The following is a 25155-nucleotide window of genomic DNA, read 5'->3' on the forward strand; positions in this document are numbered from 1 at the left end:
TGTTGTAGACTTTCTAAGGAGGCTCACATTTTCCCCAAGGCCCAAAGTTAGAAAGGGAAAAAGAATACATGGGGCATGGGTGGGCCTCTTGGTATGCAGTTCAACAGTTAAAAATTATTTAGGAATGTGTTATTTAACTTCTTGGTAGTCCTTGGTAGGAAAGCTATCTTTTTTAAAATATATATTTATTTATTCATTTATTCATTTATTTGACAGAAAGAGAGAGAGCACAAGCAGAGGGAGTGGCAGGCAGAGGAAGAGGGAGAAGCAGGCTCTCCACTGAGCGGGAAGCCCAACATGAGACTTGATCCCAGGATCCCCCAGGACCCTGGGATCATGACGTGAGCCGAAGGCAGACGTTTAACTGACTGAGCCACCCAGGTGTCCTGATAGCAAAGATATCTTTATAGAATCAGTTGACTGTAGTTTCAGAAATGGTTCATACTGGAAGATCCTCTAGGCTAATCAGATATTGTTCCTTTTCTCTTTACTACATGCATTCTGGTCTGAGCATGATAGATGACAGTGCTAAATGATTTACTCTTAAACCTGCCCTGGAATCACGGGTGTGCTGACATGTTTAAGAAAGTCAGCTTGCTAGGAGACAGAGCACTGATTTGCAGTTTTCCTCATTTGCATTTGCTCATGAGATTTGCTCAGTTGTGTGGGGTAAATACCCTCACCATGGCCCGTGTTACACTACCAACCCAACATCCGTTAAGTACATGGTAGGAAGAGATGTACACAATCAGCTCTCATGAGTAAGCACTTCCAGCCTGGGTGTGTGGCCTATGAACCAGTCAAACCTACCCATCCACTTCAGCATTGTCTTCAAACTGCTGCTGACTTAGAAGGGAAAGTTCTTAGAAGGAAAGTTCTGTGCTCTGAAGAGATGAGGTTTAGGGATGTAGACTGGAGTCCTTCCTTGCTTCAGTGTGTTTACATGCTTGACCTTGACACATGACCGCCCTGTGTCTGCAAGCAGCAGGAGGGTTCTTGCTGGAAGTACTAGGGTGGGAAGAGAACAAGTGCAAAAAAACATAAAATAAGCCAATTGCTTTGAAGTCAGAATTAATCCTTATGGCAAAGCATCTGAGATCAGCCGCCTCCTATGTTTTCATGATTCTGCTCTTTCTGAAGACAAGGGTGAACTCAGAGGGAGTTCCAGCTGGGTTCCCGTTAGCAAGATTTGTGGATCTTGAGGTTAAAACTCACCAAGCAGTAGACGCAAGCCGGACTCTGTTTCATAGAGCACCTCTGACCCCCACTGGCTGCTGGCATGTGTTGCATCTTGGGGGCGGCCTGGGCTCGGGCGAACGCTGCCCTTCCCCTAACGGCACACCAGTCCTTCCCAGGGGTTGCCGGACCCATTTATTCTTTGCTGTATTATCAGTGTTTCCTACATGGTGCCATCTATTCCTCATCGGTTTTTTTTTTTTTTTTCAGTTTTTAAAACTCTTCATCTCTTTCTCCTCTGAAATGGCAGATGTGTCTTATCATTATATTGTATATGGATTTCCTTCGAAGTCATCAGAAAATGAGCCAAGAGAAGGTTTGAGCTGGTTACATTTGTGGGGGGTTTTGGTTTCTCTTGTTCTGGTCCTTTAGGTGACAAACACCAGGTGTTACTCCTTTGTTTATGCGAAGTCCTTCAGCTAGGTCAGCAACTGAGCCCATGCTCTCTTGTGCTTGCTGGGGGAGAGCCAAAGCACTGGCCACAAAGAACACTCCCTAAACCTCTGCAGGGAGCCAGGGCAGGGCGGTGAAGAGAAGCTGGGGCCACAGAGATCCGTCTATCATCAGGACACCCCATCTTCTGAGCACATTTGAATGTCTGATTCCATCTGCTCATTTTGGTATTTCTCTGGCATTTCTCACCATGACACCTTGGTAGTCTGTTACACGCATTAAAGCAAGCCCAGGGAAAGGCAGAGTGTTGGTGGGTAAGGAGCATACTTTCCAGTGGGTTTGCTCAAACCAATTTAGCAATTTCTACTAACTGCTGACTGCATGCTAAAAGGAAAACAATTGTACATCACAGGTATTCCCAGTAGGATATTTTTTTTAGGGCTCTGTATTAAACTAATTTTGATTTTTGAATTAGGACCTGAATCCAGTTGTTAATCCCCTTTTTAGAAGGAGATTTGTGTTGTCATTTCTAGCTTAGTCTTTTCTCGCTATTTGGAATCATCACCCAACTGTGACTGTCCCTGCTGACTAGCAATATTCTTATCTTTCTGTGTATTACTTTCAAAGATAAAATTCAGGGTTTCTTATCCTGAAGAACGGCTTTCTGTCTTGTTTCTCACGGCCAGCAGAGGGCGCCAGGGTAAGGCTCACAGGAGTGTGAGAACAGTGCACTCCCAAGAGGTTAAAGATCCCCTGCCTCTCCAGAGAAGTGACATTTCACCCGAGGGTTTCCCAGCACACAAACAAAAGGGCTGAGAAATAGAGCTACATCTCCTGGGACCACAGGTAAAATAATCTTGATCTGGGACTGAGAAGAGCTTTGCAACCACATCCACCCCTGGCAAGTGGGAGAGAAAGCAGGTTAGTGCTTCTTTGAGAATCATAAAAACAAAAGGAGGGAGTGGCAGAATCCTGGATCTGGGCCATTATTTGTCATCATCACCACAAAACTTGGGGCTAGGGGGTGGCAAGCAGAGATATTCATGAGATCAGGAACAAATCAAGCTCTATGGTGATAAACTTTATATGGATATTATTTTGTCACTTGTCACATTTTTTTTCCTGTTCTGTTTCTTCCTGTCCTGTAGATAATCCCAAAATTGTATAAAAGTAATCTCTTTAACTTAATAAGGTGTATATTATAGTTCTACATACTACTCTGTGAGTTTTGAATGGCCAGTGTCTGATGATAGAAAACTTATAAAGTTCCCTGGCACATTGCAATGGCATCATCAGCCAGCGTCTCTGTGCTAAAAATTAACTTGTGGGTCAGTTTTACTTCTTAATACTGGGTAAGGCTGAACAATAAAAAGCTATGGTATAGCTATCATTTTCAGGGAGCACACAAAGCAAACCAAGGACTACAGATAAATACAAAATTTGGTCCTTGAATACAAGAAGCTGATTGCCCTACTAGGAAGATGTGCATGGCCCAAAAATGTACCAAAGAAGTATCAGGTAATCTATTTAATGGTAATGATGATAACGATACTAACTACTGTGTATTGAGTGCTTACTCTTTCCTAATCACTGTGCTAAATCCTTTTATGTATCTTTTCTAACTAAATCCTCAAAACATCTTTATGAGGTAGGTACTATTATTATTGTCATTTTAAGGATAAGGTAACTGAGGCACACAGAGCTTAAATAACTTACCAGGATTTTATTCCAGGCTGTCTGACCCCCAAGACCATGCCCTTAGAGATCCAGTGATCTATACTGCCTCAGGAGAGCAGTGGGAGTTCTAAGGTAGGAGATAGGTGTGGCCTAGAGGAGGCCGTGGTTTTGAGGATAATGTGGAGGAGAGGGAATGAGAGCACACAGAGGCAGAGAACCGAAAATGCTCAAGGCAGTTTGGGCTTCCAGGAGTAAAACCACTGTCTGCTGTAAATTCTTTGCGCATGTACGTAAGTGAACGGCAGATGATTGCTTGGGAAAAGCAGGTTGAAGTCAGGTAATGGAAGGACCTCCTAGAATAACACCTTCCAGAAGCTAGGGTTGAAAAGGTAGAGCTGGAGCCAGGATAGACAGTAAGTAGATCACTTCAGTTATTCTCCATGTGAGGCCATGAAGGGAAGTCCTTGAGTGGTGGGCAGGAAATGACAACCGGAGATGAGCTGTCCCCAGTGGGACCTGGCTAAATTCTGGCCCCAGGCACTTTATATTCTAATCCCTACCAGGAAGTATCAACCACTAGTACATTTTACAACTTTGGCACTTTCACCTAAAAAACAAACTATATCTGACAGGTACTCCATATTTTTTAATGATTTTATTTATTTCTTTGTCAGAGAGAGAGCATGCACCAGCAGGGGGAGCAGCAGTAAGAGGGAGAAGCGGACTCCCCACTGAGCAAAGAGCCCAACGAGGGTCTCAATCCTGGGACCCTGAGATCATGACCCAAGCAGAAGGCAGATGCATAACAGACTGAGCCACCCAAGGCATCCATGATAGTACTTTATTACTTTTTTTCCATATACCTGTCCCTGTCCCAGGTGGGCTTAGAAATTATCACCATCATCATCATCATCATCATCACCATGTTACTGATGGGGAAACTGAGGCTCAGAGAGAACATGACTTACTAAGAACCTCCCAAATAGGACATAACTGAGACAAAGCTCAGATCCAGATCATCCCACCCCAGGACACTCAGGAATGCACTCTGCCAATGCTGACTGAGCAGCCACAATACACCATGTGCCTGATGTTGGGTGTCCAGAGATAAGTCACTCTACCCACTCCTTAGGGAGCTCACAGCGTTTAAGTGAATAAGCAAAACAGTTGCTAACAATAGGTGAGAAAGTCTGTTCCAAGCATCTCAACATTTGTAATTGGGATGACTGTGTATATAAAAATGAGAGCACTTTTTGAAAGTAAAAGGTTAATTCACAGGCAGTTTATTTCATCTCTCACTTCATGCCTGGGAATAGCTGAAAACGAACAGCTGCCCTTCCTACTGAGTGGGATCAAAATATGATGAGTCTGATCTGTACAGTTTGCCGAAAGTCACTCTCACCACTTCAGTCACTTCTTTCTGAGTAGAGGAGGCAAGTGCTGACTGTTACCAGGCCGCCACCTGCTGGAGCCAAGCAGAACTAACTCGAAATTCCAGGGAAGAGGCTCACCTAGGCAATCTAATAAGAATGTTCTCTTCTTTGGACCTTAGAGTGTGAGTTGACACCCCATAGTTGCTCCCAGCCACCCTTTTCATTGGTTAGCTTGGTGAAATGGGACCCTGAGGAGGCTTCTGGGAAAGGAAGTCATAAAGATTTTGTAAGCTGTGGCGTCAGACAGATCTAAGCACATGTCTAACTTGGCCACTCACTTGCTATGTCATTCAAAAAATACTAGTCAGCCTCTCTAGACCTGTTGTGCTGTCCGTAAGTTGAGGTTCCTAGCCATCAAATATGTGTTGAATGAATGAATGAAGAGAATGCATGAATACATTTTTGGTCGTTGGATTAGGGAAAAATAATAAATACATATATTCATAATATCAATATATATTTATAATATTATATATATATCAATCACCTGTTGTAGCATATGAAACCAAGGCAAGAATAAATGGTAGCTAGGAGGTATTATCAGTAGAGCAGCGTGGTAACCAAAACCAAGTTCATATGCCTGACATGTGGCAAAGCTGATCACTGAGACAGACAGGAAAGGGTTTACTGCAGAGAGAACTCGCTGTGGAGATGGAAGGGCAAGCCTCAAATCCACCTTCCCTCACTGGGATTACAGCAAGTTTTACATTTGTAATGGTTGGGATTATGCACATGTTGGAGAAAAAGGTGGGGAATTAATAATAATAATAATATCCATGACGAAGGATGGAGCATCCGCATTGAGCAAACATGTGTGCAACATACTTCCCATATTCACTTTGGGGTGGAGATTGAACATTGAAATGAGGCAAAATTTAAGGCCCTGACATCAGGAGGTGATTTGTAAAACAAGGAGAGTGTTGTGCTCATTCTCCCAAAGTTGGTATAAACTGGATGGGGTCTAGAACTCCTTATCTCTGGGAAGGAATGCAGAGCCTAGCTTGTTCATAGGCTAGAATCGTATTGGTGACCTTGGTCTGTGTCAGCCCAGGCCTCTGTGGAGACAGCTAGTGGATTTGTTAGTGGGGTCTGAAAAGAAACAATAGCTGATTAGGGAGAAACAAGTCTCTGCAAAACAAGCTTTAAACTTTCTGTTAGTCTCAACCTCCTTAATCCTATGGGGCACGATTTCAGAAGTTATATAGGAATACAAGTCTAGAGGGAATTTTTAGAGGAATAACCGATGGATTCTTACGTTTCAGCTTTATAAAAATTCCAAAAACCAAATTCTTCATGTTGCAGATGAAGAAAATAAGGCTCAGCAAATTCAAGTATAGTAGACACCAGTGGTTATCTACCTTCTATCCTCCTTTCCTTTGGGCAGAGTTCACTTTTATTCAAATGCCGGTATCTCCCCAGGTGGCTTTGGCTTAACTACAGTTTCTGTAGGCCAGTCACAGGAATCCCATCCTTCTTATTGGAGATTGGCTTAGGTGGGAACAAGGGACCTAGTTATGTTCAACAAATCATGAAATGAGGTGTGCTGGGGGGATCCTAGGAAAGGATTACTAGCTAGTAAAAAGAGATACATAGGAAGGAAATTATCCATTTTTTCCCTCAGGTATTGTGTCTGGATGTAACTCAGGAAATCAAATAGCTAAAGACAATACCAATACGTAAGATGGCAGAGTAGAAAGATAGACAGAACCTGCATTGTGATGTTATCAAGCTTTTGAATCAACCAATCCTATAGAATTTCTATCCAAGACTTCTTAATATACAAGATAATGAGTTATTCTTCTTTTTAAGCCTTTGAGGCTTAGTTTCCTATTACTTGCAATGAAAAGCTTCTTAACAGATTGATTAAGTAACTTGGTGAAGTTCACACATCTAGCAAATAGCAGATCTACCTCTTAATCTACCTCCTACCCACACCCTCACTCCCAGTTCAGGTCCTCTGGACAGGCCTGTGAGCACAGGAGTGGGAACCCTGAGCAGCATCAGGACCCTGGTGCCTGGAGCAATTGTCTGAAGTCTCTGGAGACAGCAAATCCAGCTAGTGACTGAAGAGTTACTAACTAGAAGAGGAGACAGAGAAAACTGGACTGAATCATTCCTGGGATGACTCTTGTAGCCATTCCTGTTCTTTATACCAACGTTCTTCCAGATCTAAGAAACCCACCTCCTTAAGAATTTCCTATCTAGTCTTGGGGTGGCTGGGTGGCTCAGTCAGTTAAGGGTCTGCCTTCAGCTCAGGTCATGATCTTGGGGTCCTGGGATTGGGCCCCGCATTGAGCTCCACATGTATGTAGCTCCGGGCTCTGCCCACCCCCCCACCAACATTTGTGCTCTCTCTCTCTCACTCTCTCTCAAACAAATAAAATCTTTTCAAAAAAGTTTTTAAAAAAGAATTTCTTATCTGTTCTTTTCCTCTCTGATTCACCCTCCCTACATTGCTTATAAAACTTTCTTGCCATGAATTCTTAAGAGAAGACTTCCCTAAATTACTCTTATCACAAAGTTCTAGGACAGTTATGGTTACAAATGCTTTTACTTTTGATCAATGTTGAACACTGCGGATATGCCCAACTAAGAAATAAAAACATGACAACTTATTTTATTTTTTTTTAAAGATGCTACAATGTATCTTTTTTTTTTTAAGATTTTATTTATTTATTTGAGAGAGAGAGACAGTGAGAGAGAGCACGAGCGAGGAGAAGGTCAGAGAGCGAAGCAGACTCCCCATGGAGCTGGGAGCCTGATGCGGGACTCGATCCCGGGACTCCAGGATCACTCCCTGAGCCGAAGGCAGTCGTCCAACCAACTGAGCCACCCAGGCGTCCCCATGACAACTTATTTTAAAAACAATTTTCAGGGGCACCTGGGTGGCTCAGTGGGTTAAGCCGCTGCCTTCAGCTCAGGTCATGATCTCAGGGTCCTGGGATCGAGTCCTGCATCTGGCTCTCTGCTCAGCAGGGAGCCTGCTTCCCCCCCTCTCTCTCTCTATCTGCCTCTCTGTCTGCTGTGATCTCTCTCGGTCAAATAAATAAATAAAATCTTTAAAAAAGAAAAAAAAAACAATTTTCAGAGGAAAATTGTTGAGCCATACATGGTTTCGGCTTTTTTCCTTCAAAAATGAGTAGGAAGCAGCATGAGTTCTGATTCATTGACTTATCAGGGTTCATCATTTAAATATAATCTTCAACATGTTTTCAAAGGTTAGGAAGCCATTTGTGCATTGTCAAAGCTCCATTTCCCAGCATAGTTCTTCCTGAATGAATAATAATTGATCTTTTCTTGTTTTTCCCTACATCCCATCCTGACCTCCAATCTTAGATGAGGTGATACCCTCTGGGGAAGGGACTTAGCACAAGTTTTGTTTTGTTTTCCCAGAAAAGTAGTTCTGCTTTACCCAGCTGTAGCTGGCATCATACTATCACTGTCTTCAAAAACAACCTAAATATTGCACAAAATATCTAAAGCAATTATCTGAAGTCTCTGGAGACAGCAAATCCAGACCAGACTTGAAAGAAAGTCCATAACATGAGTTCCACATTCTTCCCAGAAATTTTCCTACAGACATTTGCAAATTGCAGAATGGGGGCATACAACCAGAGTCTCCTTGGACTGAAGAGGCAGAAGTCAGAATTTGGAGCAGCTTGGAGTTTACTACTAGGGGATCCAAGTCTTGGAGGAGGGAGGTGAGCAGAGAAGGACACTGAAATTCTGCCTAGACATCCCCTCTAAGATCAGAGATCTCAGTAGTACTGGGGAGGCAGAAGTCATCACGAAAGCCTTACTAAGCTTGGTACAAATCCCAGGCTTTGAACTGAAACCTCAGAAGAGTCATTCCCTAAGAATCAGAGGCATGCTATATGAATAAGGACCAATCCATAGGAGTAGGAAAACACTGAAATGGACTCCAAGAAGCTAAAATCAAGTTTTCTTAAGATCTTGACTATCTACCTGCCAGAAGAAAACAACCTTGGAAGAGGATGACAAGTTTCAAGTCTCTAAAATTTTTCATTGATGTCTGGCATATAATCAGAAATGATGATGCATGTGAGAATATAGGGGATCAAACTACTAAAATCCAAGTTTAAAAATATGGATAATAGAAAAAGAGTTTTAAGTGATTCAGATATTGACATTAGCCCACAGATAGTTTAAAATAACCATGAGGGGCGCCTGGGTGGCTCAGTTGGTTGAGCGATTGCCTTCAGCTCAGGTCATGATCCCAGAGTCCTGGGATTGAGCCCTGCATTGGGCTCCCTGCTCAGTGGGAAGCCTGCTTCTGCCTCTCCCACTCCTCCGCTTGTGTTCCCTCTATCGCTGTGTCTCTCTCTGTGTCAAATAAATAAATAAAATCTTTAATTAAAAAAAAGATAATAATCATGATTAGTATGTTCAAGAAAATGTAGGAAATGGTAGAAGAGAAGTTGGAGAATTTCAACAGGAAAATAAATCTGTTTTAAAAAGAAGCAAACAGTGAAATTTTAAGAGCACCAAAAACAGATCTAATGAAGGATATATAGTAGTCCTGCACTTAAAATTACAAAAAAGTACTAAGAGAAGTAAAAGAAGACCTCAATAAATGAAGGAAGATAACATGAACATAGGATTCAAGGATATAACATTGTTAAGATATCAATTCTTTCCACATTCATCTCTAGAGTCAGTACAATCCCAACAAAAATCTTAGCAGCTTTTTTAAATTGGTAGAAACTGACAAGCTACTTGTAACACGTATATGGAAATACAGAGGATCTGAAAGAACTGAGGCAGTCTTGAAAGAGAAAAACAAAACCAGATATCAAAGCTAGAGTAATTAAAAGCGTGTGGTATTAGTATAAGAATAGACAGTAGACAGTGGAACAGAATACGGTTTAACAGATCCACATCCATATGAACAGTCACTTCCTTAATGACAAGGACACCACAGCAATTCAGTGAAAGAAGGACAGATGGTCTTTTCAATAAATAGCACTGGCTCAAATAGAAAAAAAGGAGCTTGGCCCTCACCTCAAACCATATATAAAAATTCATTCAAGATGGATCAAATTCTTAAAGTTGAAAAGTAAAACAACCAAACTTGTGGAAGAAAACATGAGAAACATCTTCAGGACCCCAGGGGAGGCCACAGTTTCTTAAATAGGACACAGGCAATTCCGATAAATTGGATTTAATTAAATTAAGAAATTCCATTCAATAAATGACACTGTTAAGAAAATAGAAAACCAAACCCTAGATTGGCATGCACACACACAGACATCTAACAAAGGATTTATATCAAGAATATCTTTAAAAAAAAAAAAAAAAAGATTTGGGACGCCTGGGTGGCTCAGTTGGTTAAGCAGCTGCCTTCGGCTCAGGTCATGGTCCCGGGGTCCTGGGATTGAGTCCCGCATCGGGCTCCTTGCTCGGCAGGGAGCCTGCTTCCCCCTCTGCCTCTGCCTGCCATTCTGTCTGCCTGTGCTCGCTCTCTCTCCCTCTCTCTCTCTGATAAATAAATAAAATCTTTTAAAAAAAAGAAGATTTTATTTATTTATTTGAGAGAGAGACCGTGAGAGAGAGCATGAGCGAGGAGAAGGTCAGAGAGAGAAGCAGACTCCCTGTGAAGCTGGGAGCCCGACGCAGGCCTCGATCCTGGGACTCCAGGATCATGACCTGAGCCGAAGGCAATCATCCAACCAACTGAGCCACCCAGGCATCCCTATATCAAGAATATCTTTCTAAGCGTTCTATAAATCCATAAGAAAACAATAGCACGATTTTTAAAACTGGACAAGAATCCTGAGTAGGCATTTCACAAAGATATCAAAATGGTCAAATTGCAAATGAGAAGGTGCTCAGCATCATTACCCATGAGGGAAATGCAAATTAAAACCACATCTTGAGACCATATGTTGTTCATAGTCCACAAACACCCGTATTTCTCCTGGAAAAAAACAATTGCAAAACCGCAGCTCTAAATACCAGGAAGTAAATTAAAATAAGTGTGAATAATTATAAACAGCCTGGTTTAATTCAAAGAGTGAGGTTTCTCTTAAAGGTTTTCATGTTGCAGTGAAATGAATTTTAATTCCCCGTTTTAAGTACATAAGAAACTTTCACCAGCCTACTGCAAAAAGTGAAAGCCTCTCACAGAAACCTCACTCTTGGAATTAAACATAACTGTTTGCAATTATTGAAATCTATCCAAATTCATTTCTTGGTATTTAAAACTGTGGTTTTAAAATTGCTTTTTGATGAAGAAATGTCGGAGAAACCTGCGTGCACAGCCTTTTAAAATCCCTCTCTGAGATGTGGGACTTGAGTGTCAGTGGATGTAATAACAGTGCAAAAATGTGTCTGTTTAGTGAGCCAGGAGAAAATCTGCTTATTATGGAGCAGTGAGTAAAACTAGTGTGTGGACATGCACGGCACAGTGAAAATACGCACAGTTTACAATCCCTGGGAATGAAGCCTAGGGTTGGGTGAACTGAAGAGGTGTGAGAAGCAGTTTGGGCCCCACATCCACTTGGTTCGCTGCCCGCTGCTCTTCCTCTCCATGTCACTGGTTCTCACAATGGTGATGTTCATGGTGTGTTAGTATAGAAGTTTACACACCACCATACAACAACATTTTAAAACTTTTGGTTCTATGTTGGTATGTAATTGGTTTCCTTTGCAATTCTGTGCTTTTTATTTTATGCATTTATCCTGATAAGGAATCCATAGGTTTTACCAGGCTGCCAAAGAGGTCCTTGACACACATAGAAAAAAAGATGAAGTTCCCACCTTAACTTATTACTGACTTATTACTTATTATGCATTATCACATAATGTGTTGCTAAATAGGTCTTCAGATGTCCAGACACCTCGTCAGGGCTAGAAGCCCCATCCTTCACAGAGCCTTGCTGAATAGCTTGCATAAAGTCAATGCTCAAAATGTTTTTTGGTTTATTAATAGTATAAGTCAGGGCTTAGGGCTGAAGTTAGACTACCTCAATTCAAAATCTAGCTCTTGAACTTTGGGCAAGTGACTTTACTTCTCCAAACCTGAATTTTCTCATCTGCAGATGAAGCTATTAATACTACCAAAATCATGTGGCTCCTGTAAGAATTAAATGAAAAAAAAAAATATATATATATATACATAAAGAGCCTGGCCTAGCATCTGCCTCATAGTAAACTCTTAATGCAAATTATCTGTTAATTATGAACATATTTTTATCCATGAAAGTTTTGTGTGAAATACTGTGGCCAGATAGCAACTAGGGATCATGGGACTTACAGGGAATTGGAAAGGTGAAGGGAGATCCAAAGGGCCAGGTTAACTCCAGAGGAAATTCAGATTTGAGAGCACAATGAGGCAATCAGTGCTGATAGGCTGACTCACATCTAGTCGTAGACATATCTTTGTGTTGAAAAGTGTGATCAAGTACTCCTGTCCCTCACATTGCCCAATTCTCAAAGTTGCAGGTCCTTGGCTAGGAGATCATCCCCAGAAGGCACCTGTGATAGTTAGCCAGTGTTGGTTTCCACCCACAGAGCAAGAGTAGGCATGGACCAGTGGAGAAAACACTGGCCTGGGTCATCATAACTCTGTGGCCTTGGTTTCTCTTTGGTAAAATCAGAGTATTATACTGGTTGTTCTCCTGATGTCAGGATATAAGAAGGAATCTGCTTATTTCAGAGGATGATTATGTTCTAACCGTAGAACTGGGTCTTAGAACAGCTAACCACTGGCACCTGCCTCACAGATGCTGGCCTTGAAGAGGAAGGATAACTTTCCAAGAGGCAGGAAAGTTTCTGAACACACAAGTCTTGCTCTGGAAAGTAGTCTAGAAGCATAATAATGTGAGAAGGGATAAAATGCACCCTTAGTTTATACCTATCCATACGGAGAAATTGGACTGAAAAATACTTCTCCTTTCTGATTATTAGGAGTTGAGGTATACAGTAGGTCTAAGAATAGGCAGCTCATTTATGAAGCATGTTGGGATAGTGAATAATGGCACCAGATATCAGGCGGGTGCTCAGTGAGTATCCAATACATACTTCCTTTTTTATTTTTAAGATTTTATTTATTTATTTGAGAGAGAGAGAGAGCATGAGAAGAGGAGGGTCAGAGGGAGAAGCAAACTCCCTGCTGTGCAGAGAGCCTGATGCAGGTCTCCATCCTACGAATCCAGGATCATGACCTGAGCTGAAAGCAGTCGCTTAACCAACTGAGCCATCCAGATGCCCCCAATACATTCTTCTCGATCAGTGGTCAGTGAATGATCTTCTCTAAAACATCAATCATTCTAACTCAGCTGTTTGGTGTTTCACTGAGAAAAACTTAAGAATTCTGATTTGGACCTCTATTTGTGCATGGTAAGCGTAGAACTTAATACACAAGAGTATGCTTGCATGCAAACAGAATTACATGAAAAGCACTTAAGCATGCTGATTTCCCCTTGTGGAGATTATCGTTGCCAGAGGGGGAATTTAGAGATGATCATAGCCACCTCTTATTCCCATCAATTATTAGTTGCCTGATAATGAAAATCACTTTTCTCACATCTCAGTTTATCAGGCAAATAGTGAAAGCCTCTCCCTGTATGTTCTTTCTCTCTTAAGTTATAACAAAGAGAATATATAATCAAATGACAACTCTATTCCTATGCCCATAGTATTTTGGTTTGTTTGTGTAACTGGTTGAGGCAAAGTTTAAGCCTGTTGTCTGCTTGGAGATTCAGAGATTAATTGAGATTTAGCTCTTAAAAGTTATTGTTTTGTTTCCTAAAACCTCACCATCCCTAAAATCTCATGCTGCAAATTAAGATCTCTTTTTTCCTTCTATTTCTCAATTTGGATTTCAACAGAATGTGTTTCCCTGAAGGAAAGGAGGGGCAATGTCAGAATAAAAACTCTGGAAGCTTACATCCTGCAGAGAGATGAAATGTTCCACCAAGCAAAAGTTGCCTAAAGGCTAATATATTGCTACATGTAGAGCTTCCACAGCACATCTCTACTGACAAACTGGACAAATCGGCCAAAGTAGGACTCAGGCATGGTTTTACCCAGAAACATGCAGCCTAGGTCCATATGATACCCCAAAGTTGGTTACTTTAGGGACCCAAAACCTACCAAACCAGTTGTTTAGCATAATTTAAATCAGATACAGTACATAACAGTTTGGTTAAAATTTTTAATTCTCTGCTTTGTGAGCTTAATATAAATCTGTTCGCTCCAATGCCACTTTCAGTGGAGAAGAAAACAGATATATTTTTAATTGTGTCTCACAAAAAGATTGTGAAATCCAAAAAGGGATTGCTGGATATCAACTCAGCATTTCAAAACTGTTATCTGGCACAAGCGCATGTGAAAACATCCTTTTGGACAACGTGTAAAGGAAACCCCCAAACCTTTGATGTCACTAACTTGTTGATGCTGTACTCATGCAACCCAAACGTCGGCTCGACCAGCAGAGCAATAATCCAAACTTCCTTATTTTTTCTTCCTACAAATGAAGGAAAATTATTTTCTCTGACAATTATTGGTTGAATTATCAACTCTCTGAGTGTGTTTGTAAAATGAGGAGAGTTAAGATAATTTTTTGCTCTAATGTATTATATGATTCTTGGAACATTCAGAATTTTTTTCAAGATGTATAACAGGAGGAGTTCCGGGGTTAAGATTCTCATGAGAGGAAAAAGAGATTAGAGGCAGAGCTAGAAAGAGATTAGATACATTATAGATGATACCAGAGAAAAACCACACTGGCTTCAAGCAGGAGAGGATTTCATCTAAGCCCCATTTCTTTATTTTTAAAGGGTCAGATCTGGGTCCTGTGAGCAATTTCATCATCCTGCCTTCATTCTTCCTTCAGGGACAAAATCCTTCCAAAGCCCCTTGGTTTACTCATTCTTGCTCATAAAAGCCTGACTTAGAGGCTCAGAGACACAGGACCTCCGTTCAGGCTCTGTCAGTGTCAGAACCAACCTGGATAACTGATATATTAGCATAAAAATAAGAAGGCATGAGTCCTGAGTGATTTGCTGGGAAATAATTCAGTGTAGTTGAATAAGTATTAGGGAAGCATCTATAATGATCAACAGTGTGTAGAACGGAAGAGAACTTGGCCCAGTTCTCGTGATAACAAAGTTCCCCCTTCTTTCCACCATACCACATTTCCTCCCACTCTGCCCCCAGAATAATCCTGGCTTCTTAAGGGGTAGAAGGCCTGAGATATGTGGAAAATATTATTTGAGCTTGTCTATTTTTCATAGCAAACATTACCGACCAACTCCACCCGCCATAGGTGCAGCCATAGGGGAAGTGAATCCTAGCCGTTCTGTCAGAACTGGTGTCCAGTCAACACAGTATCTGCCCACAGGGCCTTTGCTGAGCAGCTATAGAACTGAAATTTAAACAGACCAAGGAAAGACAGGGTGGTCAGGAAGGAAAGAGCAAATATAGGCTCCCCCACAAAGCATGCTGGGAAAGGAAAAGTAAACCTGTTTGAAGAAACATCACAGTTTTGTTTTATATTGTTTCAGTTTTTTGAGGATTGAAAGATGTGAGCCTACATGTAGGCTAAGGAAAAGGATCTTGGGGGAAAAGGATGAAGTTGCAAAAGAGGTGGAATAATTGATGGAAATAATAGTAAATGTATATAAGAACTACTATGTATTAGGCATTGCTTTAAGAGCTTGATATATTTAAATCCATTTACTTCACTTCACCTTATGGGAAGTCCCTAATATGATTCTGACTTTACCGATGAGGAAGATAAGGCATAGCTTAAACAGAATCAAGTTGCAAGACTGGGACTTGAACCTAGCCAGTCAGGCTCCAGTTGAGCTCTAAACGGTTGTGCAAAATCTGCCTCGGTAGGGGAAGTTTTTATGTAGAATGAGATACACTATCAGTAGCCCAGCGTTCTCAAGGAGAAAAGACATTTATTTCTTTGCAGCGGAAGAGATTGAGGAGAGACGAGGGGAAGGAACATAGATGGCGAGACTGATTCTTAAGATCTCTTATGTTCAGATCTATGTTGTTGGCACAAATACACAGGGAGACATTACCTCCCTACTTGCTAGGGCAGTTGCCATTTCCCAGTTAAGCTACCAGCTACAACTATTTTGATAAATGTGTGAAAACTTGTGACTGGGATACATACCTATTTTATAGCACTTGTATACATCCTTTCTCCCTCTTCTGATTTTCACTGAACAAACTTTGAAGAGACATTAATATCTTGGGAACTATCCTGATATCGTACAGCTTGGACTCTGATTTTTTCCTGTGAAAGGAGTCAAAACTCTTGGAGCAATGAACTCCAAAAATTCTGAAATTATGCTCAGTAGTTTCCTTGGAGACCTCAAAAAGCAAGGCTTTGATCAATCATGGGGTATGGCAGGATATGCATCCAGTTTCAAAAGACCCACTCTTGAGAAGAACCCGATTATAGAATTTATTGAAAAGGAAACTGGTATAAAATATGCAGTGCTAAAGGATGTGTTTCAGACCACAAGTGCTAGAAGAATTCAGTAAGGTAGCTAAGACAGTATTCATATATATCAAGCTCTTTAGGCACTGGGTAATTTACACAGTGGTATGCTGGTAAATTAGCTCTCTAAAAAACAAAAAGTAGTCCTCACTGGTAGTATTTGCCAATTTCCACGGTGTAAATATTCCCACTGTTGCTAATTTCAAGCTACCAAAGTACCTCATAAAATTCCTCAATACTTCACAGTTATCTCTAGAGAGCAGGTAGGTGCTGACTTCAGTGCACCACTGTTTTGCTATCCCATTTCATCCAACAGCCTTTTAAGATAAGGACCACTATTATTTCCAGTGTACATATTGGGAGAAATATAATTTGCCCAAATGCACAGGACTAGAATGGGGGCAGAACTCTGAAGGAAGCTCAGGCTCTATGACCCTAATAACATCTAGCCATAGGCTGTACTCCTCCTTTAACCTAAAAACCGTCACAGATATTCCAGGTGGTAACCAATCCCCACCTCTGGCTCACCTCTATTACGGATGCATTTTTTGTGGCCCCTTGGGGACTCAGTTAATATTTATAGGTCTTTACTGCCCAGGAGAGTATCTTGGTGTAAAAGCCCAATAAGTGTATTTTTACTTAGTACTCGAAATATTTTTTGGCCCCTTGCTACCTAAAAAATGGGCCAACCAGCAGCAGCATCTGGGAACTTGGTAGAAATCCAGACTCTTTCTTACTTAGATCTGCTAAGTCAGAAACTGTCCCGTAAGATGATCCCCAGATGATCTGTATGCCCATTAAAATTTAAGAAGCATTGCTTTAGACTACAGCAATCAAGGCGGGGCTCTCACGTGCCAAAAATGTGTCACATTGTATGTTGTTTTGCAGTTGGCAGTGACAGGCACTGACACAACACACTCTAACCTATCCCATCCCCTTTGTGGTGGTTAGGGGTACAGTCTGTGGTCATAAAACAGAGGATAGAATTTGTGTAACTGGCATATAAAGCTTCTCTACAGACTGAGACTCGGCCTCATTAGCACTATTCTGAGCAAACAGCCACAGACTTCTCTTGCGTTAACCTGCTTAGTAACCTCAGATTTTGTTTTTCTAATTCTACAAGAAACATTGGAGAGCCAAGTTCAGCTGGATTCCTCACAAGGATTTCCTCTCAGAAAAATTAATGCAAAGAAAAATAACTTCTAAACACTCGAGAGTCTGTCAGGAAGTGGTGGGGAGGAGTGAGCCGGCTGGAGCCAGACCTCTCTGACGTGCTAGCTTAATTCAAACCACAGGACTTCATTTGAACTTGGCCAATCATTCATGAGTTGAAAATAGAAGGAAAGGATATGTGGCCAAAGTTAGAACTTTTAAAAACACTTTTGAGATGTTCACTAAATTCGCCATCCACACATTTAAAAAGCACTGTGGGTTGGGTTTCTATTATGTTTCGTTTTCTGTTTTCCCAAGCCATCAGGGTGCTGAGGAAATGGCCACAACCCAGAGGCAATTGAAGGTAAATCCCTGTGGTTCCCAGTTGAGATACAAGTCTAGAAATGAAACAAATGCAGTTCAGAGAAAAAAAAATTAAAAGATCTATTTGGGATTTTAAAATAAAGGCCAAAATTATTCATGCTCATCAGTGGGTACCAGGCTATATACATTCCACTGGTATAGCAAGGTGAAAATTCCCTTCCCGTTTTTCATCTGACCAAGGTAGTAGAGTAGCAAGCGTGCCTTCTAGAGGCCAGAAGAGCAACATTATTCAACAGAAGGATAGAAGGAAAAGCGTTCCGTCTGCCCAGGTATGGGGAGGATTACTGTGATCTTACAGAGGGTGGTCCTTCAGAGATATTTCTTCAGGCTTCTAGTGACCAAGAATAGCATCCCAGGACTCTGAGGTGCCAGGAGGCCACAAAAGGTAGCCTCATAAATCATCCCTACACTGAAAGCTTCTTATTAATAGGGACCACATGCCTATTTTGGTCACCACCATGCCCCCAGTACCAACAGCATTGCCTGGTACCTAATTAATGTTCATTAAATATTTATCATATGATGGATGAATGAATAAAGCCATTGCTCCAGATTAACCTCAGCATGCTAGAAATGCCTGGTAAGTACTCACCATGATGTGCATGAAGGTAGAAGGTCTCCTGGTAGCCTGAGGCACCTGGGTAACTCTGTCTATTAAGCATCTGCTCCTTGATTTCAGCTCAGGTTATGATCTCAGGGTCCTGGGATGGAGCCCTGCAATGGGCTCCCTGCTCAGGCTCAACAGGAGAATCTGCTTCTCCCTCTCCCTCTGCCCCTTCCCCTGCTTGTGCTTTCTCTGTCTCTCTCTCTCAGATGAATAAATAAAAATCTTTTTTTTTTAAAAGATTTTATTTGACAGAGACAGAGACAGCGAGAGGGGGAACTCAAGCAAGGGGAATGAGAGGGAGAAGCAGGTTCCCTGCTGAGCAGGGAGCCCAACGCCGGACTTGATCCCAGGACCCCAGGATCACAACCGGAGCCGAAGGCAGACACCCAATGACTTAGCCATCCAGGTGCCCCAATAAATAAAAATCTTAAAAAAAAATAAGTTAACAGTAGCCTGGAAACTAAAAATAAAAGGAAAACATAGCACAAAGTCAGAAATGGGGGTGTGTGCACTAAGTGGCAATGGGACTGTGCAGACTGGGAAGGGAGAAGAGGGGCAATCTCTGCGGAGTCAGAACCCAATTCGCCATTTTGCCAAAACTTGGATTTGCCCATTTGGACACTTAGCACTGAGAGTTAAACAAACCAGTATCTATTACTAGCTACTGTGAGCATAGCACGCTTTTGGCACTGTGAGAGATGAAAGACCTATCATTCCGCTCAGGTTATCTGGGAACTTAGAATTTAGTTGCAAATGTAAGTGTAACATGATCATATAACAATTTTATAAAAACACCATGCAAAATATCAATATTTTATGATTAAGTGCCAAATAGGGTAATGAATGTTAAAAGGTCAAAGAAGTCTTTATAAAGGAGATACAGTTTAAACTGTAAGAGTCCCTGGCACGTAGTAAGTGCTAAATGTTTGTTTGTGTGAATGAGTAAGTAGATGAGTATTAAAAGGTACATGGTATAAGCTCAGAGCAACATGAAAATTATTTTAAGAATAATAAATATGTATATTATTATTATATATATTGTTTGTGTATATATATATATATGTGTGTGTGTGTATATATATTTTATAGGGATAAAGTTCATATTGCTGCTTCCTGAAATGAGTGGGTAGAATGTAAATAAATGGTTGGAGATCTGAAGTGACAGAGACCATCAATTTTCCATTCTTCAGGATTTCAGACAAGGATATGGTTCTGAGTAAAACACTGGGATCTCCTAAGTGTACGGGCTATCTATCTTTAGGAAAGGTCCAGATAATCTTCTGGACAGTGTCCACTTATTTAAGAAGTAGTTTAGAAACCCCTTGACTCCAGGGATAGCACCAAGGACGGTGGTGCTCTGGTCCACAGTTCTTTTCTGCAGCTGATAATGTTCTTGAGCAGCCACTGCTTCTTCATCCCCAGTTGGGCTGGTTCACAGATGTATCTAATCGAGGATCTGGTGGGGGAGTAGCATCAGGGAGATAAGTGGTGTGGGACCAGAGGGGACGAGGGGGACATGGGAGCACGGGGAGGTAGTAAAGGGAAACGCACTCCACGGAGAAGCAAGCCCACTTCCACAGGGACACAGGCAAAAGCAGCCTGCACACTGATACCACAGGAAAGTGATGCTTGAAAGGTGGGTGACTGACTTGTCGTATAACGATAGTGGTGATGATGAAAATGATGACGGCTTCTTGGGGCTCTTCAGGGTTCCGTGTTCTTCAGTGTAGCCCTGTTTCCTCTCTTCCTCTACCCTCTTCCAAACTGTGCCCCATCAGTTCTGCTGGAAATTCGTGATGCAGCTGAGCCAGTCAGCTAAACAACCTTTCCTTAAGATGACATGGAGGCCTATAAAATAGCAGGGTACGGTGGAAATAAAATGCAAGCCAAGTTTGTAATATTAACTTTTCTGGGGATGCCTGGGTGGCTCAGTCAGTTAAACGGCTGCCTTCGGCTCCGGTCATGATCCTAGGGTCCTGGGATCGAGTTCCGCATTGGGTTCCGTGCTCTGCGGGAAGCCTGCTTCTGTCTCATCCTCTGCCTACCACTCTTCCCGCTTGTGCTCTCTCTCTCTGTCAAATAAATATATAAAATCTTAAAAAAAAAAAAAAGAAGAAGAAGAAGAAGAAGAAAGAAAGAAAAAGAAAAGTCTTTATAAAAGCACTAATCCATTCATGATGGCTCCCCTTTCATGACCTAATCGGCTCCCAAAGACCCCCACCTCTAAATGCCATCATATTGGGGATTAGGTTTCAACATTTGGGGCAAAAACAAACATTCATCTACAATGAACACTGTGGAAAAAATTATAAAAGAAACTTGAATTATTTAAGCCGGTATTAATTAAAATTATAATTGAAACTACACATCATGCATCTTAATGGAAAGTTCTAAATAAAGAAGTTGTTGACCTAAGTACTTTAAGAATGTGAAGTGCTGGTTAGTTTTAGCCTTTAAGTAGATTTTAAAATAACAAGATTCAAAAAAATTTTGTGCCAATTTCCATAAATTTAAGTTTAATCTAGACTTAGATGCCATATTGGCATTATAAAGTTGAACTTGCTTACTAAGGGGGAGAGAGAAAATATTGAAAGTTTTGTTTTAGAAGCTCCAAGGACTTTTGGCTTCATGATATTATATTTGTTACAAAAAACTACAGGATTTAGCAAGTTTGTGGTAGAGAACTATATTTGTTCACTTAAAGTTATACCCATGTTCATTTTGAGAGATTAACTTTTCCCATGAGTATTATGAATAATTAACCTACTAACTGATTTCTTTAGCCTAGTTTTAATTAACTCAACCAGGAAAAAAGACTATGTGTATTCTTCTATAATCAGAAACAAACCTAATGGCATTTTTTAGTAATATAGATAAGTGACTTCAATACATTTCTTTAAAACCAGTGCATGATCTCAGTTTTCCATAATAGTATTTTATGTACATTATTGGGTCTTAATGCTTGCAACAACACTGTTGTTGTTTTGTTGTATTTTTTTTAAAGGATTTTATTTATCAGAGAGAGAGAAGGCGCACAGTGGGAGAGTGAAAGGGGGAAGCAGATACCCAGCTGAGCAGAGAGCCCAACATGGGACTCGATCCTAGGACCCTGGGATCATGACCTGAACCAAAGGCAGATGCTTAACCAACTGAGCCAACCAGGAGCCCCCACTGTGAGTATATTTTTTAAGATTTTATTTATTTATTTGAGAGAGAGAGACAGAGACAGAGACAGAGAGCATAAGAGGGGAGGTCAGAGGGAGCAGCAGACTCCCCATAGAGCTGGGAGCCCACGGGAGCCATATGGGACTCGATCCCAGGACTCCAGGACCACGACCTGAGCCGAAGGCAGTTGCTTAACCAAATGAGCCACCCAGGCGCCCCCACTGTGAGTATTTTTGATCTTCATTTGTAACTGTGGTTAAATGATTTGCTCAATATCATCAGTGTACTAGAAATGTGCTTGAGCTGGGACCTAAACTCAAGGCTGCCTGATGTCCGAGGCCCTGAGCACTGCTTGTGCTGCCCCTGTACAGCTCTCCCTGCCCTAGTTTGAGCACATTGCAGGATGAGCTCTGGTTTGGCCGGAATGAAATGTAGAGCTACCTACAATTTTCTGTGAGTTCTCCTCTGGTTTATAGCACAATCAAAACATCATTAAAATCTGAAATTCTCAAGTAGATGATTTCTTGTTTATATGGGAAAGTTTCATCGTAAGTTCTTACCAGAAGGTTCTTAGTATGGAATTACCCCAAAGAGTGACGGTTAATTGGGTCCTAATGTAACATTATCAGCTTTGGCAGGGAGAGTCATTCAGTGATGTTCATTCTCGAAGTATTCAGGGCAGTTCTTCATTCATTAGCACCTCCTTTGTGCCCTGCTCTGTGCTAGACTGTAGGGACACAGAGTGGACAAAGCAGACAAGGGTCGGGCCCTTAGGAAGTTTACCCTCTAGAGGAGAAGGGTCTTAATTTAGGTTTCTTTAGCAGCAGACCCCGAGACGATTCTAAAGCAAGTAGCTGGTTAAAAAGTGCAGGAAAATACTAGTAGGAAAGGGGGAAATCACACACGGAGGGACCAGCAACCCAGCAACTGGTCTTCTTTTTTTTTTTTTTTTAAAGATTTTATTTATTTATTTGACAGACAGAGATCACAAGTAGGCAGAGAAGCAGGCAGATAGAGAGGAAGGGAAGCAGGCCCCCTGCTGAGCAGAGAGCCCGATGTGGGACTTGATCCCAGGACCCTGAGATCATGACCTGAGCCGAAGGCAGCGGCTTAACCCACTGAGCCACCCAGGCGCCCCAGCAACTGGTCTTCTTAAGCCAGTTAACACAGGTGGCAACAGCTTAGTTTTAAACGGGAAACTTACGGAAATGGCATAAAACAGCACACTGCAGAATCATTACATCCAAAGACAATGCAGCTGGTGGGTATAGACCGGCTCCCAAGAATCACTGGTTGAGGGCTGCTATTGGTTGGGGAGGGCATGAGTAAGCCCTGAACTTCTGACCTACCCTGAGAACTAGCAGAGCGGTCTTCTGAATTCTGAAAAAATACCCTAGAACCAAAATACAGACATAGGCATTTGAAAGTTGAAAGTGAAGCTTTCATTGAAAAGTCTGGGGACTGACAAGATCAGCTAGAGGGAGACAAATAATGAGGACCTAACGAAGTACAATGACAGATAGGGGCAATTGTAAGAAGGAAAAATGAGCTCATTGTATTAAGTGTAACTGGGATGGGGCAGGGAAGTGGCTGCTGCTTGAGGTGGAATATGGAGATCAGTAAGGCCTCTGAGCTGCAACCAAGGATAAGAAGCAGCCTGGTGTGGAAGCCCACTGATCCCAGGGAAGAGGGATGTAGACCTGCACTACAAGAAGTCTAGTGCCCCTCCAGGAACTGCTTGTCATCAGTCAGAGACAAGGGAAGTACAAAACTGAGAGTACTTATAAATGTAATCATTTAGAATCGGTTACAGCAATTTGACATTGCCCCAGCCTTGAAGCCTGTGATGATGGATTTGTCTCCTTGAACATTGTGTGGACTTGTTTGGGCGTCGTCCAGCTTGCATGGAAATTCATAGTAGAAGAGTGTGAAATAGGTGATATTTTAAGGTTAGCTTGTCAACTATTACCGAAAAGTATATAAAAATCTGATATAAGCACTTATTTATTTTTAAGACTTGCCATTTTCAGTTTAATTTTTAACAAATGTACCTTTAAATTTAGGATAACATTGTTAGTTTAATTATAGAGGTAGAATTTGTATTGTTGACTCTTTCAGCTTTATTGAGATATGATTTATATAATCACCCATTGAGGTGTTGGGTTATACGAATTTGACAAGTGAACACAGTGTGCGACCATCACCATGATCAAGATACAGAGTATTTCTATCACTCCAGAAGTTCTCTCTGTATGCTTTGTATTCTGTTCCCTCCCCTGAGAAGCACTCCTTTGATTTCTGTCTCTCTACTTACTGCAAGAATGCCTTGTAAGGGGAGTCATGCGGTGTATAGCCCTAGGTGTCTGGCTTCTTTCCCTCAGTGCAATGCTCTTAAGATTCGTCCACATGTTGCATGTATCAGTACTTCTGTCCTTTTTATGGCTGACTAGTATTCCATCATCATGCGAATGAACATTTGTTCATGAACATTTGCACTGTTCCCAGTTTTGAGTCATAGTAAAGCTGCTATAAACAATCATATGTATTGTGAAACCACGTATTTTCATTTTTCTTCACGGAATGCCAGGGAGTTGGATCACTGAGCCATATTTATGTTTAACTGTCTAAGAAACTGCTGAGTTATTTTCCAAGATGTCAGTGGCCATCTGCAGCCTGCTGGAGAGCCCCCATCCTTTCCAGCACGCAGTGCGTTACTAGCTTTTTTAAAAGCTCTCCCAATAGGTGTGTGGTGGTATTTCGTTAAAAAATATGATTTTAATTCATATTTTTCTAATGATTACTAATGTTGAGCATCTTTTCATGTACCTAGTTGCCATCCATGTCTCTTCTTTGGTGACATGTCTGTTCAAATTTTTGTCCTTTTTTTTTTTTTTAAAGATATTATTTATTTATTTGACAGAGATCACAAGTAGGCAGAGAGGCAGGCAGGGAGAGAAGAGGAAATAGGCTGCCTGCAGAGCAGAGAGTCCGATGTGGGGCTCGATCCCAGGACCCTGAGATCATGACCTGAGCCGAAGGCAGAGGTTTCAACCAACTGAGCCACCCAAGTGCCCCAAATTTTTGCCCTTCTTAAAATGGGGTTGTTTTCTCTTACCAAGTTTTGAGGATTCTCTGTATTCTGGATACAAGTCCTTTATCAGATATGTTTTACAAATATTTTCTCCCTATCTGTAGTTTGTGCTTCCATCATCTTTCAAGCACTTCTTAAAGAGCAAAAGTTTTAATTATGACAAAATATAATCACAGGGGCCATAGTGATTGAAGAAATAAGTTTTTAGGGGTGCCTGTGTGGCTCAGTGGGTTAAAGCCTGTGCCTTCGACTCGGGTCATAATCCAAGGGTCATGGGATTGAGCCCTGCATCGGGCTCTCTGCTCAGCAGGGAGCTTGTTTCCCCTTTTTCTCTCTGCCTACTTGTGATCTCTGTCTGTCAAATAAATAAATTAAATTTAAAAAAGAAATAAGTTTTAAATTTCAATTAAATTTATGTAGCTGCATATGACTAGGGGCTACCACAATGGAGAGCACAGTATATTAATGCCTACAAGTACTTTGAGTGAACAATGTGTACATTTTTAATGATTTTTTTATTCTACATTTGTTTTGA

The 25155-nt window shown here is 41.3% G+C and overlaps 1 protein-coding gene across 8 annotated transcripts in view; it reads left to right on the forward strand.

Annotated features, from left to right (window-relative positions):
* The window catches only part of ANKRD55 (ankyrin repeat domain 55), a 537753-nt gene that overhangs the window by 422020 nt on the left and 90578 nt on the right, over positions 1-25155 (forward strand). Inside the window, exon 1 of one of the 8 annotated variants that reach the window (XM_044224562.1) lies at positions 21498-21537. The exons of the other annotated variants lie outside the window; for them this stretch is intronic. The gene's annotated coding sequence lies outside the window, so the exon portion shown is untranslated. Of the gene's footprint in view, positions 1-21497; positions 21538-25155 lie in introns of those variants that run through there. 8 annotated transcript variants of the gene reach the window in all.

This window comes from Neovison vison, chromosome 1 (assembly GCF_020171115.1).
Source record: "Neovison vison isolate M4711 chromosome 1, ASM_NN_V1, whole genome shotgun sequence".
In the NCBI taxonomy this organism is placed as follows: domain Eukaryota; kingdom Metazoa; phylum Chordata; class Mammalia; order Carnivora; family Mustelidae; genus Neogale; species Neogale vison.